Source organism: Ranitomeya imitator, chromosome 7 (assembly GCF_032444005.1).
Source record: "Ranitomeya imitator isolate aRanImi1 chromosome 7, aRanImi1.pri, whole genome shotgun sequence".
In the NCBI taxonomy this organism is placed as follows: Eukaryota; Metazoa; Chordata; class Amphibia; order Anura; family Dendrobatidae; genus Ranitomeya; species Ranitomeya imitator.
Window position 1 is genome coordinate 5,694,486 of NC_091288.1, and position 19,063 is coordinate 5,713,548.

Consider the following 19,063-nt stretch of genomic DNA (forward strand, 5'->3'; position numbering starts at 1 on the left):
GGGGGGCTCCTGCACTATTATACCCCTGTATCACCAGGAATGCCCCCTCCTCCTGCCACCATGTGACTGTCACATCCTGGGGGGCTCCTGCACTATTATACCCCTGTATCACCAGGAATGCCCCCTCCTCCTGCCACCATGTGACTGTCACATCCTGGGGGGCTCCTGCACTATTATACCCCTGTATCACCAGGAATGCCCCCTCCTCCTGCCACCATGTGACTGTCACATCCTGGGGGGCTCCTGCACTATTATACCCCTCTATCACCAGGAATGCCCCCTCCTCCTGCCACCATGTGACTGTCACATCCTGGGGGGCTCCTGCACTATTATACCCCTGTATCACCAGGAATGCCCCCTCCTCCTGCCACCATGTGACTGTCATATCCTGGGGGGCTCCTGCACTATTATACCCCTGTATCACCAAGAATGCCCCCTCCTCCTGCCACCATGTGACTGTCACATCCTGGGGGGCTCCTGCACTATTATACCCCTGTATCACCAGGAATGCCGCCTCCTCCTGCCACCATGTGACTGTCACATCCTGGGGGGCTCCTGCACTATTATACCCCTCTATCACCAGGAATGCCCCCTCCTCATGCCCCCTCCTCCTGCCACCATGTGACTGTCACATCCTGGGGGGCTCCTGCACTATTATACCCCTGTATCACCAGGAATGCCCCCTCCTCCTGCCACCATGTGACTGTCACATCCTGGGGGGCTCCTGCACTATTATACCCCTGTATCACCGGGAATGCCCCCTCCTCCTGCCACCATGTGACTGTCACATCCTGGGGGGCTCCTGCACTATTATACCCCTCTATCACCAGGAATGCCCCCTCCTCCTGCCACCATGTGACTGTCACATCCTGGGGGGCTCCTGCACTATTATACCCCTGTATCACCAGGAATGCCCCCTCCTCCTGCCACCATGTGACTGTCACATCCTGGGGGGCTCCTGCACTATTATACCCCTCTATCACCAGGAATGCCCCCTCCTCCTGCCACCATGTGACTGTCACATCCTGGGGGGCTCCTGCACTATTATACCCCTGTATCACCAGGAATGCCCCCTCCTCCTGCCACCATGTGACTGTCACATCCTGGGGGGCTCCTGCACTATTATACCCCTGTATCACCAGGAATGCCCCTCCTCCTGCCACCATGTGACTGTCACATCCTGGGGGGCTCCTGCACTATTATACCCCTGTATCACCAGGAATGCCCCCTCCTCCTGCCACCATGTGACTGTCACATCCTGTGGGGCTCCTGCACTATTATACCCCTGTATCACCAGGAATGCCCCCTCCTCCTGCCACCATGTGACTGTCACATCCTGGGGGGCTCCTGCACTATTATACCCCTGTATCACCAGGAATGCCCCCTCCTCCTGCCACCATGTGACTGTCACATCCTGGGGGGCTCCTGCACTATTATACCCCTGTATCACCAGGAATGCCCCCTCCTCCTGCCACCATGTGACTGTCACATCCTGGGGGGCTCCTGCACTATTATACCCCTGTATCACCAGGAATGCCCCCTCCTCCTGCCACCATGTGACTGTCACATCCTGGGGGGCTCCTGCACTATTATACCCCTGTATCACCAGGAATGCCCCCTCCTCCTGCCACCATGTGACTGTCACATCCTGGGGGGCTCCTGCACTATTATACCCCTCTATCACCAGGAATGCCCCCTCCTCCTGCCACCATGTGACTGTCACATCCTGGGGGGCTCCTGCACTATTATACCCCTGTATCACCAGGAATGCCCCCTCCTCCTGCCACCATGTGACTGTCACATCCTGGGGGGCTCCTGCACTATTATACCCCTGTATCACCAGGAATGCCCCCTCCTCCTGCCACCATGTGACTGTCACATCCTGGGGGGCTCCTGCACTATTATACCCCTCTATCACCAGGAATGCCCCCTCCTCCTGCCACCATGTGACTGTCACATCCTGGGGGGCTCCTGCACTATTATACCCCTCTATCACCAGGAATGCCCCCTCCTCCTGCCACCATGTGACTGTCACATCCTGGGGGGCTCCTGCACTATTATACCCCTCTATCACCAGGAATGCCCCCTCCTCCTGCCACCATGTGACTGTCACATCCTGGGGGGCTCCTGCACTATTATACCCCTCTATCACCAGGAATGCCCCCTCCTCCTGCCACCATGTGACTGTCACATCCTGGGGGGCTCCTGCACTATTATACCCCTGTATCACCAGGAATGCCCCCTCCTCCTGCCACCATGTGACTGTCACATCCTGGGGGGCTCCTGCACTATTATACCCCTCTATCACCAGGAATGCCCCCTCCTCCTGCCACCATGTGACTGTCACATCCTGGGGGGCTCCTGCACTATTATACCCCTCTATCACCAGGAATGCCCCCTCCTCCTGCCACCATGTGACTGTCACATCCTGGGGGGCTCCTGCACTATTATACCCCTGTATCACCAGGAATGCCCCCTCCTCCTGCCACCATGTGACTGTCACATCCTGGGGGGCTCCTGCACTATTATACCCCTGTATCACCAGGAATGCCCCCTCCTCCTGCCACCATGTGACTGTCACATCCTGGGGGGCTCCTGCACTATTATACCCCTGTATCACCAGGAATGCCCCCTCCTCCTGCCGCCATGTGACTCACATCCTGGGGGGCTCCTGCACTATTATACCCCTGTATCACCAGGAATGCCCCCTCCTCCTGCCACCATGTGACTGTCACGTCCTGGGGGGCTCCTGCACTATTATACCCCTGTATCACCAGGAATGCCCCCTCCTCCTGCCACCATGTGACTGTCACGTCCTGGGGGGCTCCTGCACTATTATACCCCTGTATCACCAGGAATGCCCCCTCCTCCTGCCACCATGTGACTGTCACATCCTGGGGGGCTCCTGCACTATTATACCCCTGTATCACCAGGAATGCCCCCTCCTCCTGACACCATGTGACTGTCACATCCTGGGGGGCTCCTGCACTATTATACCCCTGTATCACCAGGAATGCCCCCTCCTCCTGCCACCATGTGACAGCATATGGATCCAGCCAGCTGATGACAGAGGTCACAGGGATCCAGCTGATGACAGAGGTCACATTGCATCCAGCCGATGGCAGAGGTCACATGGATCCAGCCGATGACAGAGGTCACATGGATCCAGTCGATGACAGAGGTCACATGGATCCAGCCAATGACAGAGGTCACATGCATCCAGCCGATGACAGAGGGCACATGGATCCAGTCGAAGACAGAGGTCACATGGATTCAGCAGAGGGCACATGGATCCCGCCGATGGCAGAGGGCACATGCATCCAGCCGATGACAGAGGGCAAATGGATCCAGCTGACAGAGGTCACATGGATCCAGCCGATGACAGAGGTCACATGGATTCAGCCGATGGCAGAGGGCACATGGATCCAGCCGATGACAGAGGTCACATGGATCCAGCCGATGGCAGAGGGCACATGGATTCAGCCAATTACAGAGGTCACATGGATTCAGCCCATGGCACAAAGCACATGGATCCAGCCGATGACAGAGGTCACATGGATCCAGCCGATGACAGAGGGCACATGGATCCAGTCGATGACAGAGGTCACATGGATCCAGCCGATGACAGAGGGCACATGGATCCAGTCGCTGACAGAGGGCACATGGATCCAGTCGATGACAGAGGTCACATGGATCCAGTCGATGACAGGTCACATGGATTCAGCCGATGGCAGAGGGCACATGGATCCAGTCGATGACAGAGGTCACATGGATCCAGCCGATGACAGAGGTCACATGGATTCAGCCGATGGCAGAGGGCACATGGATTCAGCCAATTACAGAGGTCACATGGATTCAGTTGATGACAGAGGTCACATGGATTCAGCCCATGGCAGAGAGCACATGGATCCAGCCGATGACAGAGAGCACATGCATCCAGCCGATGACAGAGGGCACATGGATCCAGTCGAAGACAGAGGTCACATGGATTCAGCAGAGGGCACATGGATCCCGCCGATGGCAGAGGGCACATGGATCCAGTCGATGACAGAGGTCACATGGATCCAGCCGATGACAGAGGGCACATGGATCCAGCCAATGACAGAGGTCACATGGATTTGTCGGGGTCGTCACGACAATACCCTTCATCCACCAGTCATTCCAAATCAGATTTAAAGCAGTGGTACCGAAGTGAAGAATGAGTCAGACACAATGCTGGTTCAAACTCAGAGTCTGCTTATGCTTCCACACGTAGTGGTAACCTCACAGCAACTGAACTCTTTATTTCATATACATAACATTATATAGTCCATTGGGGGAAGGTGTGCAGAGGGCGGGGTTAGGCGGGGTTTAAGCAATGTATCTAGTATTCAGTCCCTCTGATTGGCTATGACATCATCTGTTGAATCTTCCTTTGTCCACATCTTGTTAAGTTTCCATTTCTCCAGAAACGATACTTTAGCTTCAGAAACGAAAGTAGATTCTTGGCAAGTACAAAAACTAAGGCAAAAGTGAATACTGGCAGCCATCTTAAATACAGTTAAATTTGCATTTAGCAAGCAAAGGGGAAAAACTTATTGTTTCACAGCATAAGAATATATAAAAGTACAAAAGAGTATAAAAACGTATATTTTTACCTTGACAATCCCCCCTAAACACTAAGTTTTTCCCTAAAAAGAAAAATCCTTCGAGACTGTCCATGTGATGGGGAAAGGGGAGGTGGATTTCTTCATCCAGACACCTCAGAAGCTCTCCCCTTGTGAGAGGCCTCCAGGCAGCTGAACCCTTCACTAGCTTCACATGGAGTTCTCCCGCTGTCCCTAAACTAAATCTCTTTGCATCATCTGAGAGTAAGGGGTTTTGTCTAACATCTTGAGGGGGCGTACTTAGAGATTTCCCCTGGATCAGTGCCATCGTACTCTAGTGGGTCTACTTCTTGGTTGAGGAAGGTGCTAGTCGGAGTTGTTTCAGCAATAACCTTTTTATACAGGGGAATAACATAACAGAGGGTTATCGATCCAACTACAAGGAGAGCAATCAGTACTAGACAAGCTTGTTGAAAGAATCCTTTGAGCCCACCCAACCAACCGGAAAAGAAAGATGTGTCTACTCCTGCATTAGTTTTTAATTCTGCTGCTAACCCATTTATCTTCTTAAGGGCTATCATGGTCTTTCCATTTACCCCAGAGTTCTGAGAGATATAGGTACAACATTCCTCTCCCACCATCCCACAGACTCCTCCTTTCTCAGCTAAGATCATATCAAGGGCTAGTCGGTTTTGGAGGGTCATTCTAGTGTTAGGGCGCAACTCCTCAACTATACCCTGCAAAGCATCACAGGTAAAATTGACAAACCTTTGTTCACTGTAATATGTGTAATTGATCCAATCAACATTCTTATTAATCTGCACCTGTGGATTAAAGAAGCAAAGCCAACATAGATCTGGTTCTCGGCTTTAAATTGGTCAGGCACCCCCCTTGGCACTCCAACGCCATCGACATATAACAATGGATCTTCTTCATAACTCATGTGGAGCTGATCGAGACTTCTCCTCATTCTGGTATATTCATCAGGTGTCTCCGGATCCCAAGGCAAAATCTTGAACTGCACAGCTAGTTTAACAAGGGTGCATTGACCTGTCCAGGCATTAGGCAACCTAGGACGGAGCTTACCATCTCCACATAACCAATAAATGTTGTACATGTACTGTGTATGTTTAGTTAGGAAATCAGTATCTAGGGAACTGTTCTCTTTACACAAACCTGTCTTGAAGACCCCTACTGATGTACCTGTAGTGTCATGGGAATTATAGCAGGTATAATTATCAGCTAACACAGTTATCCCTCCTGGGACCTTTAGTTTAGGTGCTTCATGAATTAGTGAGACATAATCTGAGCAATCAGTGGGCTTTAGACCCTTCAACAGATTCATAACACAGACAGTAGTATTGTCATCAGGAAAAGACAATGCATATGTGTATAGATGTGTATTCGCTGCAGCACAAGCAACACATCCTACAGAGATATTCTGGACTCGTACATTGTATCTTACCCATTCTAACCATAAATTTGTCCTTGGGACTGTTTGTGTTTCTATAGAGAAGACTTCTTGCCAACTAAGACCTGGAATGGGGATTACTTCGTTAACTATATTTTGCAAACGTTCACCTGGGCCTGTTTTAGCTGTACTGGTAACGGGGGCCTTGGTTGGTCTGAAGCTAATATCCTGGAGCTGTATATGGCCTAAATTCCCATAGTATCCACTATTAAACACATTATGAAAATACCTCCCCAGTACAATTGTTATCTCTGGTAACACATATATAATACTGGATAATTCCCTCTACCACCCGCTGAGTCTCGGGGCACTTGACTACATCGCAGAAATCAAATCTCCAGATATTTACCGGGGCCGTTAGGTTTACCCAAAGAATAGTGGCACCGGAATTCTTATTTACAATAGGGACCGAGGAGGTAGGGGCGAGGATGGCCCCCAGCCTCAGGACCAAAAACAACAGCAACATTTTCCTTCGATCACCATTGTGACTAAGCGCTGGTTCGGTCTCTTTTGCAGTGTGCAGCGTGGATCCAGGTGCTCTTTCCTTCAAGTTTTATTGACATAGCTTTTCACGACCATAAAACCACCAGGCTTCAAATTATGACAAATATCGGTTTCTGCTGAACCTGGAAGGGAAGAAAAAAACTAAAACATGGGTGTTAGCAACATTTCTTACTAAGCTGAATAACATATTGAACAGCACGGTCAGTTTCTTCTGACAACTACTGAGACTGAAAATTTACAACTGAAAACCTAGCACCAAACAATACCTCATATGGGGACAGGCCATGTTTTGCAATAGGGGTAGTACGAATGTGTAAGAGCCCTGGCCATGGAGCCGTAGTCTCCTGCATCATTTTGGTCAATTGTCCCTTCAGTGTGCCGTTCAGCCTCTTAACTTTCCCACTGGATTGTGGAGAGTATGGAGTATGGAGGGCTACAGTGGATCCAAGCATTGTCAGAACCTCCTGATACACATGAGAAGAAAAGTCTGGGCCTTGGTCACTTTCAGCAACTTCTGGAACACCATATCTGCATATAACTTCCATCACCAGTTTCTTTGCTGTGGTCTTTGCAGTCACGTTGGTAACGGGGAATGCTTCTGGCCAACTGGAGAACATGTCGACAACCACCAGACAATAGTCATACCTTCAGACTTAGGCAACGTGATGAGGTCCTGTCGTCCACCTGGAGCTTTTGGAAATGATAATCGGGCTTAGCAAGATGCTTCGGGGGTACACGTTGAAGTTGACCGGGATTGCAGGTCTGACAGATACCTCGATGTGTGGGCCCATGCGCCCACGTGGCAATAGCAGGGTACATCCGCTTAGGGAGACACACAAGTTGGTCCTTTTTCCAGCGACCATTGTCCATACGTGCTCCATCAGCTTTCCACTGCTTCACTTCTTCCTTTGGAGACATTGTCTGCATCGTCATTAAGCGGTCTTGCGGGGTCCGGCAGAAAACCTCAGACTGTCATAGATCATCAGGTTCCTGTAGAGTCAGTGTTTCTTGTAACTGTTTACGCAGAGAGCGTGTGGTCACCATAGCCTGTATGGTTTGTTCAACGGCAGGAGAGCAGCAGCATTTGCTTGCATATCCGCACAGGCGTTACCACCAGTCTGTGGACTGTTCCATAGTACCGTGCTCCTTAACTTTCATAATGGCCACCTGAGTAGGTAATTTGATTGAGTCCATGAGGGTTTTAACAGCTTCAGCATTCTTCACTGAGTCCCGGCGGTAGTAACAAATCCTTGATTGGTTCATAGGCTCCGAAATCATGAGCAATACCAAATGCTTACTATGAGTCTGTGTATTTATTAGCCCGCCTGTCCTTGGCCAAAGTACATGTAGTAGACAGAGCCTGACGTTCTGCTTCTTGCGCTGACAGGGTGGGAGGGAGTGAGTGCAGCTCCGTGCAATACAGTATCTTCCGTAGTAACAGCGTATCATGTGTGAAATCTGCCAAAATCATCACCATATCTTGAACAGTCTTTCAGGGCATTGTAGAGAAATTGCATTATGCGGGATGCGTCCGGTATCCACTGACAACAATAAGTACATAGTCCAAGAAAACGCTGGAGTTCAGTCTCATCTTTTGGGAATGGAAGGGAGCTGACGGCTATTTTTTTTCTTTCTTCTGTGAGGTGTCTGGCACCCTGAAGGAGACAGTGACCCAAAAATATCACTTGACCAAGGCAGAACCGAAGTTTCAAGGCCGAAGCCCGACAGTTCAGATCTGCCAGATACTTGCGAAAACTAACAGTGGCAACAATGGCTTCCTGCTCGGTCTGTGCACACAACAAAAAAACAAAAAAATTACCCACATACTGAAGTAACGTGACATAGGCATATTCTAACTGACAGGGTTAGAGACACTATCCCCCCTATTTTTTTTTTTTTTTTTTTCTACAGGCATTATTGAGGGTGGATCTGGGCCTATCAGGGCCATCATAACCGTGGAAAGGGCATGTAAGATATACATCTCATTATACTCATCTACATAGGGGTTATATAACATAAATACCATCTGACCATCATCTTGGCTCACCAACTCTCTAGGTCTGCTCAGGTGCACTTATACGTCCATCATATTATCTTTGTCTGTATATTGGGAAAGGTTTGTTCTCAGGGTCAGCCAATTATTTTAGCGTAGCTAGCTAGTCAGAGGGCTTCCAGGGATAATACTCCTGTATCTGTCTTACACTACCTGATGTGGTTGGTTCTCTGGTGGTGGGGGTGACTAGATGACCGGTTGGGGGTGACATGACATGCTGGTCTACAGCTCCTTCCCAAAAGGATTACTGTCAGCTTACTCCCAAAATTAATGTCCCCACTACCCACTATCCTGTGTCAGCTTTTTATATCACTACATGTGATCAGGAATCAGCGTAATTCACTTAGGTCAGGTTGCAGCACAGATTATACAAGTATTTCTTCAGTCTGGGTTTGTCTGACCGCAATATTTACAAATCCATCTGTCCTATCTTGGTCTGAGAATTAACATGGCGAGGGAGATTTCCAGACACAGGGTTAAAATGAATATTGGAGCGTAAGACTGGATTTGTGTAAGGGAGGGGGAGCTGGAGCTGAAGTCTTCTGCTTCTTGGGCCACTGATAAGGAAGCGAGCTGCGAGTTGTGTCCTTGAAGCTGCGAGGGGAGGGGGACTAGAGAGCGAGTGAGGATCGCTGCAGCTGCTGATACAGACTGGGTTAAGTTCTTCTGGAAACTTTGGCCCCCCTTTCTCTGGCCGGCAGCACAAAGAGGAAAAATCACAAACAATTCACGCACGGGTTCACCCCTCCCATTGGGTGTCTCGGAAAACCACACAGAGTGACAAAATACAGCAGTTCTCAGACTCAATTAATTTCTACAAAACCTTCCCACAACTCATTTGCCAGAACACCCTAGAAAAACTAATGATTGAGGTATTTTATAGCCAAACACGGGCTCTGCATCCTTTCATCTTTCCTCTCCATCAACCTTTTTGCTCGTTCTTTATGAGATTGTGCCATGTAGACAGCTGCAATCTCCCTGTCGAGGGCAATCCTACATGCTCGTACACCTTCTCGACATTCTTGACTGCCTTCTTGCCCTCCCGTGACTCTACTATTGTCTTGACTTCCACAGCATCCTCATCTAACTCGTGGGGCACGGACTTCTTCTTTAAGAGACGTAACATGACTCACAGAATACTACGCCCTTCTGCAGTAGGCCGCTGACAGCGACAGCAACACTTGTGTCCTTAGCACGGAGCCTCGCGCTCCACGTGCTATAAATAAAGAGCCTCGCGCTCAATATTTTTCCCTAACCTGAACACCAGTGATTACAGTCTGTCCTGTCACGATATTCTAAACGTTGGGAGGCTGTCTCCTAGTGAGACCCCTCCACTGTGTTTCTGGTGGTCCCCCTCTTGGGACGTCTTAATTACCGATATGTGCAAGTGTGTGCAAGTGTTTCTGGTGGTCCCCCTCTTGGGACGTCTTAATTACCGATATGTGCAAGTGTGTGCAAGTGTTTCTGGTGGTCCCCCTCTTGGGACGTCTTAATTACCGATGTATGTGCGTGCAATATCACAGAGGCTACGTCTCCTATCCCAATCCACAAACTTCTCAATCTTTCACTCTATCACTACTAGGCAACAGTCACGGGTAGGGTGGTTGAATGGAGTACAATGACCGGTGGAGGAGGTGTGGTGTACACGAGGACGCGCAGAGTGCGACGTCTCTCAGTTGCTGGTTCGAAGCGTGGCACGGGATCGCGCTCGGTCTCACCACTCGACCAGTCACTCCCCAGACCCAAGGAGACCACAGACTAACCAATAATGGCTGAAACACTAGCAAGTGTGACACATACATAGTATGCGATCTCCACTTACCGTGTTTGGAGGGTGATCAGTCCTCGAGGTCAGCCACTACGGGTGTCGTCCACGGACGTCCAGGCATGGGTCCAGGGGGTCTCGGATCGCGGGCCACGCCCCACGTTGGTTGCGCCAAATTGTCGGGGTCGTCACGACAATACCCTTCATCCACCAGTCATTCCAAATCAGATTTAAAGCAGTGGTACCGAAGTGAAGAATGAGTCAGACACAATGCTGGTTCAAACTCAGAGTCTGCTTATGCTTCCACACGTAGTGGTAACCTCACAGCAACTGAACTCTTTATTTCATATACATAACATTATATAGTCCATTGGGGGAAGGTGTGCAGAGGGTGGGGTTAGGCGGGGTTTAAGCAATGTATCTAGTATTCAGTCCCTCTGATTGGCTATGACATCATCTGTTGAATCTTCCTTTGTCCACATCTTGTTAAGTTTCCATTTCTCCAGAAACGATACTTTAGCTTCAGAAACGAAAGTAGATTCTTGGCAAGTACAAAAACTAAGGCAAAAGTGAATACTGGCAGCCATCTTAAATACAGTTAAATTTGCATTTAGCAAGCAAAGGGGAAAAACTTATTGTTTCACAGCATAAGAATATATAAAAGTACAAAAGAGTATAAAAACGTATATTTTTACCTTGACAGATTCAGTTGATGACAGAGGGCACATGGATCCAGTCGATGACAGAGGTCACATGGATCCAGCCGATGACAGAGGGCACATGGATTCAGCCGATGGCAGAGGGCACATGGATCCAGTCGATGACAGAGGTCACATGGATCCAGCCGATGACAGAGGGCACATGGATTCAGCCGATGGCAGAGGGCACATGGATCCAGTCGATGACAGAGGGCACATGGATCCAGTCGATGACAGAGGTCACATGGATTCAGCCGATAGCAGAGGGCACATGGATCCAGTCGATGACAGAGGTCACATGGATCCAGCCGATGACAGAGGGCACATGGATCCAGTCGATGACAGAGGGCACATGGATCCAGTCGATGACAGAGGTCACATGGATTCAGCCGATAGCAGAGGGCACATGGATCCAGCTGATGACAGAGGTCACATGGATCCAGCCGATGACAGAGGTCACATGAATTAAGCCGATAGCAGAGGGCACATGGATCCAGCTGATGACAGAGGTCATATGGATCCAGCCGATGACAGGGCACATGGATCCAGCTGATGACAGAGGTCACATGGATCCAGCCGATGACAGAGGGCACATGGATTCAGCCGATGACAGAGGTCACATGCATCCAACCGATGAGAGGGCACATGGATTCAGTTGATGACAGAGGTCTCATGGATCCAGTCGATAACAGAGGTCACATGGATCCAGCCGATGACAGAGGGCACATGGATCCAGTCGCTGACAGTGGTCACATGGATCCAGTCGATGACAGAGGTCACATGGATTCAGCCGATGGCAGAGGACAAATGGATCCAGCTGACAGAGGTCACATGGATCCAGCCGATGACAGAGGGCACATGGATTCAGCCGATGACAGAGGTCACATGCATCCAACCGATGACAGAGGGCACATGGATTCAGTTGATGACAGAGGTCACATGGATCCAGTCGATGACAGAGGTCACATGGATCCAGCCGATGACAGAGGGCACATGGATCCAGTCGATGACAGAGGTCACATGGATCCAGCCGATGACAGAGGGCACATGGATCCAGTCGCTGACAGTGGTCACATGGATCCAGTCGATGACAGAGGTCACATGGATTCAGCCGATGGCAGAGGGCAAATGGATCCAGCTGACAGAGGTCACATGGATCCAGCCGATGACAGAGGTCACATGGATTCAGCCGATGGCAGAGGGCACATGGATCCAGCCGATGACAGAGGGCACATGGATCCAGCCGATGGCAGAGGGCACATGGATCCAGCTGATGACAGAGGTCACATGGATTCAGCCCATGGCAGAAAGCACATGGATCCAGCCGATGACAGAGAGCACATGGATCCAACCGATGACAGAGGGCACATGGATTCAGTTGATGACAGAGGTCACATGGATCCAGTCGATGACAGAGGTCACATGGATCCAGCCGATGACAGAGGGCACATGGATCCAGTCGATGACAGAGGTCACATGGATCCAGCCGATGACAGAGGGCACATGGATCCAGTCGCTGACAGTGGTCACATGGATCCAGTCGATGACAGAGGTCACATGGATTCAGCCGATGGCAGAGGGCAAATGGATCCAGCTGACAGAGGTCACATGGATCCAGCCGATGACAGAGGTCACATGGATTCAGCCGATGGCACAGGGCACATGGATCCAGCCGATGACAGAGGGCACATGGATCCAGCCGATGGCAGTGGGCACATGGATCCAGCTGATGACAGAGTCCACATGGATCCAGTCGATGACAGAGGTCACATGGATTCAGCCGATGGCAGAGGGCACATGGATCCAGCTGATGACAGATATCACATGGATCCAGCCGATGACAGAGGTCACATGGATTCAGCCGATGGCAGAGGGCACATGGATTCAGCCAATTACAGAGGTCACATGGATTCAGCCCATGGCAGAAAGCACATGGATCCAGCCGATGACAGAGAGCACATGGATCCAGCCGATGACAGAGGGCACATGGATCCAGCCGATGACAGAGGGCACATGGATCCAGTCGATGACAGAGGTCACATGGATCCAGCCGATGACAGAGGGCACATGGATCCAGCCGATGACAGAGGGCACATGGATCCAGTCGCTGACAGAGGTCACATGGATCCAGTCGATGACAGAGGTCACATGGATCCAGTCGATGACAGAGGTCACATGGATTCAGCCGATGGCAGAGGGCACATGGATCCAGTCGATGACAGAGGTCACATGGATCCAGCCGATGACAGAGGTCACATGGATTCAGCCGATGGCAGAGAGCACATGGATCCAGGCGATGACAGAGGTCACATGGATCCAGCCGATGACAGAGGTCACATGGATCCAGCCGATGACAGAGGTCACATGGATTCAGCCGATGGCAGAGAGCACATGGATCCAGTCGATGACAGAGGTCACATGGATCCAGCCGATGACAGAGGTCACATGGATTCAGCCGATGGCAGAGAGCACATGGATCCAGTCGATGACAGAGGTCACATGGATCCAGTCGATGACAGAGGTCACATGGATTCAGCCGATGGCAGAGGGCACATGGATCCAGTCGATGACAGAGGTCACATGGATCCAGCCGATGACAGAGGGCACATGGATCCAGCCGATGGCAGAGGGCACATGGATCCAGCTGATGACAGAGGTCACATGGATTCAGCCCATGGCAGAAAGCACATGGATCCAGCCGATGACAGAGAGCACATGGATCCAACCGATGACAGAGGGCACATGGATTCAGTTGATGACAGAGGTCACATGGATCCAGTCGATGACAGAGGTCACATGGATCCAGCCGATGACAGAGGGCACATGGATCCAGTCGATGACAGAGGTCACATGGATCCAGCCGATGACAGAGGGCACATGGATCCAGTCGCTGACAGTGGTCACATGGATCCAGTCGATGACAGAGGTCACATGGATTCAGCCGATGGCAGAGGGCAAATGGATCCAGCTGACAGAGGTCACATGGATCCAGCCGATGACAGAGGTCACATGGATTCAGCCGATGGCACAGGGCACATGGATCCAGCCGATGACAGAGGGCACATGGATCCAGCCGATGGCAGAGGGCACATGGATCCAGCTGATGACAGAGGCCACATGGATCCAGTCGATGACAGAGGTCACATGGATTCAGCCGATGGCAGAGGGCACATGGATCCAGCTGATGACAGATATCACATGGATCCAGCCGATGACAGAGGTCACATGGATTCAGCCGATGGCAGAGGGCACATGGATTCAGCCAATTACAGAGGTCACATGGATTCAGCCCATGGCAGAAAGCACATGGATCCAGCCGATGACAGAGAGCACATGGATCCAGCCGATGACAGAGGGCACATGGATCCAGCCGATGACAGAGGGCACATGGATCCAGTCGATGACAGAGGTCACATGGATCCAGCCGATGACAGAGGGCACATGGATCCAGCCGATGACAGAGGGCACATGGATCCAGTCGCTGACAGAGGTCACATGGATCCAGTCGATGACAGAGGTCACATGGATCCAGTCGATGACAGAGGTCACATGGATTCAGCCGATGGCAGAGGGCACATGGATCCAGTCGATGACAGAGGTCACATGGATCCAGCCGATGACAGAGGTCACATGGATTCAGCCGATGGCAGAGGGCACATGGATTCAGCCAATTACAGAGGTCACATGGATTCAGTTGATGACAGAGGTCACATGGATTCAGCCCATGGCAGAGAGCACATGGATCCAGCCGATGACAGAGAGCACATGGATCCAGCCGATGACAGAGGTCACAGGGATCCAGCCGATGACAGAGGGCACATGGATCCAGTCGATGACAGAGGTCACATGGATCCAGCCGATGACAGAGGGCACATGGATCCAGTCGATGACAGAGGTCACATGGATCCAGCCGATGACAGAGGGCACATGGATCCAGTCGATGACAGAGGTCACATGGATCCAGCCAATGACAGAGGGCACATGGATCCAGTCGCTGACAGAGGTCACATGGATCCAGTAGATGACAGAGGTCACATGCATCCAGCCGATGACAGAGGGCACATGGATCCAGCCGATGACAGAGGTCACATGGATTCAGTTGATGACAGAGGTCACATGGATTCAGCCCATGGCAGAGAGCACATGGATCCAGCCGATGACAGAGGTCACATGGATCCAGTCGATGACAGAGGTCACATGGATCCAGCCGATGACAGAGGTCACATGGATTCAGCCGATGGCAGAGGGCACATGGATCCAGCCGATGACAGAGGGCACATGGATCCAGCCGATGGCAGAGGGCACATGGATCCAGCTGATGACAGAGGTCACATGGATTCAGCCCATGGCAGAAAGCACATGGATCCAGCCGATGACAGAGAGCACATGGATCCAACCGATGACAGAGGGCACATGGATTCAGTTGATGACAGAGGTCACATGGATCCAGTCGATGACAGAGGTCACATGGATCCAGCCGATGACAGAGGGCACATGGATCCAGTTGATGACAGAGGTCACATGGATCCAGCCGATGACAGAGGGCACATGGATTCAGTCGCTGACAGTGGTCACATGGATCCAGTCGATGACAGAGGTCACATGGATTCAGCCGATGGCAGAGGGCAAATGGATCCAGCTGACAGAGGTCACATGGATCCAGCCGATGACAGAGGTCACATGGATTCAGCCGATGGCACAGGGCACATGGATCCAGCCGATGACAGAGGGCACATGGATCCAGCCGATGGCAGAGGGCACATGGATCCAGCTGATGACAGAGGCCACATGGATCCAGTCGATGACAGAGGTCACATGGATTCAGCCGATGGCAGAGGGCACATGGATCCAGCTGATGACAGATATCACATGGATCCAGCCGATGACAGAGGTCACATGGATTCAGCCGATGGCAGAGGGCACATGGATTCAGCCAATTACAGAGGTCACATGGATTCAGCCCATGGCAGAAAGCACATGGATCCAGCCGATGACAGAGAGCACATGGATCCAGCCGATGACAGAGGGCACATGGATCCAGCCGATGACAGAGGGCACATGGATCCAGTCGATGACAGAGGTCACATGGATCCAGCCGATGACAGAGGGCACATGGATCCAGCCGATGACAGAGGGCACATGGATCCAGTCGCTGACAGAGGTCACATGGATCCAGTCGATGACAGAGGTCACATGGATCCAGTCGATGACAGAGGTCACATGGATTCAGCCGATGGCAGAGGGCACATGGATCCAGTCGATGACAGAGGTCACATGGATCCAGCCGATGACAGAGGTCACATGGATTCAGCCGATGGCAGAGGGCACATGGATCCAGCCGATGACAGAGGGCACATGGATCCAGCCGATGGCAGAGGGCACATGGATCCAGCTGATGACAGAGGTCACATGGATTCAGCCCATGGCAGAAAGCACATGGATCCAGCCGATGACAGAGAGCACATGGATCCAACCGATGACAGAGGGCACATGGATTCAGTTGATGACAGAGGTCACATGGATCCAGTCGATGACAGAGGTCACATGGATCCAGCCGATGACAGAGGGCACATGGATCCAGCCGATGACAGAGGGCACATGGATCCAGTCGATGACAGAGGTCACATGGATCCAGCCGATGACAGAGGGCACATGGATCCAGTCGCTGACAGTGGTCACATGGATCCAGTCGATGACAGAGGTCACATGGATTCAGCCGATGGCAGAGGGCAAATGGATCCAGCTGACAGAGGTCACATGGATCCAGCCGATGACAGAGGTCACATGGATTCAGCCGATGGCACAGGGCACATGGATCCAGCCGATGACAGAGGGCACATGGATCCAGCCGATGGCAGTGGGCACATGGATCCAGCTGATGACAGAGGCCACATGGATCCAGTCGATGACAGAGGTCACATGGATTCAGCCGATGGCAGAGGGCACATGGATCCAGCTGATGACAGATATCACATGGATCCAGCCGATGACAGAGGTCACATGGATTCAGCCGATGGCAGAGGGCACATGGATTCAGCCAATTACAGAGGTCACATGGATTCAGCCCATGGCAGAAAGCACATGGATCCAGCCGATGACAGAGAGCACATGGATCCAGCCGATGACAGAGGGCACATGGATCCAGCCGATGACAGAGGGCAGATGGATCCAGTCGATGACAGAGGTCACATGGATCCAGCCGATGACAGAGGGCACATGGATCCAGCCGATGACAGAGGGCACATGGATCCAGTCGCTGACAGAGGTCACATGGATCCAGTCGATGACAGAGGTCACATGGATCCAGTCGATGACAGAGGTCACATGGATTCAGCCGATGGCAGAGGGCACATGGATCCAGTCGATGACAGAGGTCACATGGATCCAGCCGATGACAGAGGTCACATGGATTCAGCCGATGGCAGAGGGCACATGGATTCAGCCAATTACAGAGGTCACATGGATTCAGTTGATGACAGAGGTCACATGGATTCAGCCCATGGCAGAGAGCACATGGATCCAGCCGATGACAGAGAGCACATGGATCCAGCCGATGACAGAGGTCACATGGATCCAGCCGATGACAGAGGGCACATGGATCCAGTCGATGACAGAGGTCACATGGATCCAGCCGATGACAGAGGGCACATGGATCCAGTCGATGACAGAGGTCACATGGATCCAGCCGATGACAGAGGGCACATGGATCCAGTCGATGACAGAGGTCACATGGATCCAGCCAATGACAGAGGGCACATGGATCCAGTCGCTGACAGAGGTCACATGGATCCAGTAGATGACAGAGGTCACATGCATCCAGCCGATGACAGAGGGCACATGGATCCAGCCGATGACAGAGGTCACATGGATTCAGTTGATGACAGAGGTCACATGGATTCAGCCCATGGCAGAGAGCACATGGATCCAGCCGATGACAGAGGTCACATGGATCCAGTCGATGACAGAGGTCACATGCATCCAGCCGATGACAGAGGTCACATGGATCCAGTCGATGACAGAGGTCACATGGATTCAGCCGATGGCAGAGGGCACATGGATCCAGCTGATGACAGAGGGCACATGGATCCAGTCGATGACAGGTCACATGGATTCAGCCAATGACGGAGGTCACATGGATTCAGTTGATGACAGAGGTCACAAGGATTCAGCCCATGGGGCAACTGGTGAATTGTAAAAGGGGGCATAGTATTTTAAGGGGCAATGAGGACAGTAGGCAGAGAGGCATTGTGAGGGAGATATAGAGGGGCAGTATGGGGGAGATATTTTGTGCAGGATGGGGCAATTATTTATTCAGGGGCGCGGCATATGATATACACCTCTCTAAAAAAATAAAGAGAAAATCTTTATTCATTACATAGTGGAATGTGTTGAGAACAATAAAAACCTAAAAATGATCAACGTAAATCACAACTAATATCCCACGGAGGTCTGCAGTTGGAATGATGCTCAAAATTAAGGTGGAAAATGAAGTTACAGTCTGATCCAACTTCAGTGGAAATGCCTCAAGACAAGGAAATGATGCTCAGTAGTGTGTGTGGCCTCCACGTGCCTGTAGGACCTCCTTACAACACTTTAGCATGCTCCTCATGAGGTGACGGATGGTCTCCTGAGGGATCTCCTCCCAAACCTGGACTAAAGCATCCGCCAACTCCTGGACAGTCTGTGGTGCAACGTGAAGTTGGTGGATGGTGCAAGACATGTTGTCCCAGATGTGTTCAGGATTCAGGTCTGGGGAACGGGCGGACCAGGCCATAGCTTCAATGCCTTAATCTTGCAGGAACTGCTGACACACTCCAGCCACGAGGTCTGGCATTGTCCTGCATTAGGAGGAACCCAGGGCCAACCACACCAGCATATGGTCTCACAAGGGGTCTGAGGATCTCATCTCAATACCTAATGGCAGTCAGGCTCCATCTGGTGAGCACCTGAGGGGCTGTGCGGCCCTCCAAAGAAATGCCACCCCAC

General features: G+C 51.4%; 1 long non-coding RNA gene across 1 annotated transcript; it reads right to left on the reverse strand.

The window, feature by feature from the left end:
• Positions 1-4,213: 4,213 nt before the first annotated feature.
• Positions 4,214-11,075, reverse strand: LOC138644336 (uncharacterized). The gene is made up of 2 exons (XR_011314605.1): positions 9,846-11,075; positions 4,214-9,815 (listed from the first exon to the last, which is right to left on the reverse strand). It is a non-coding gene; the product is annotated as an uncharacterized lncRNA (long non-coding RNA).
• Positions 11,076-19,063: the final 7,988 nt, after the last annotated feature.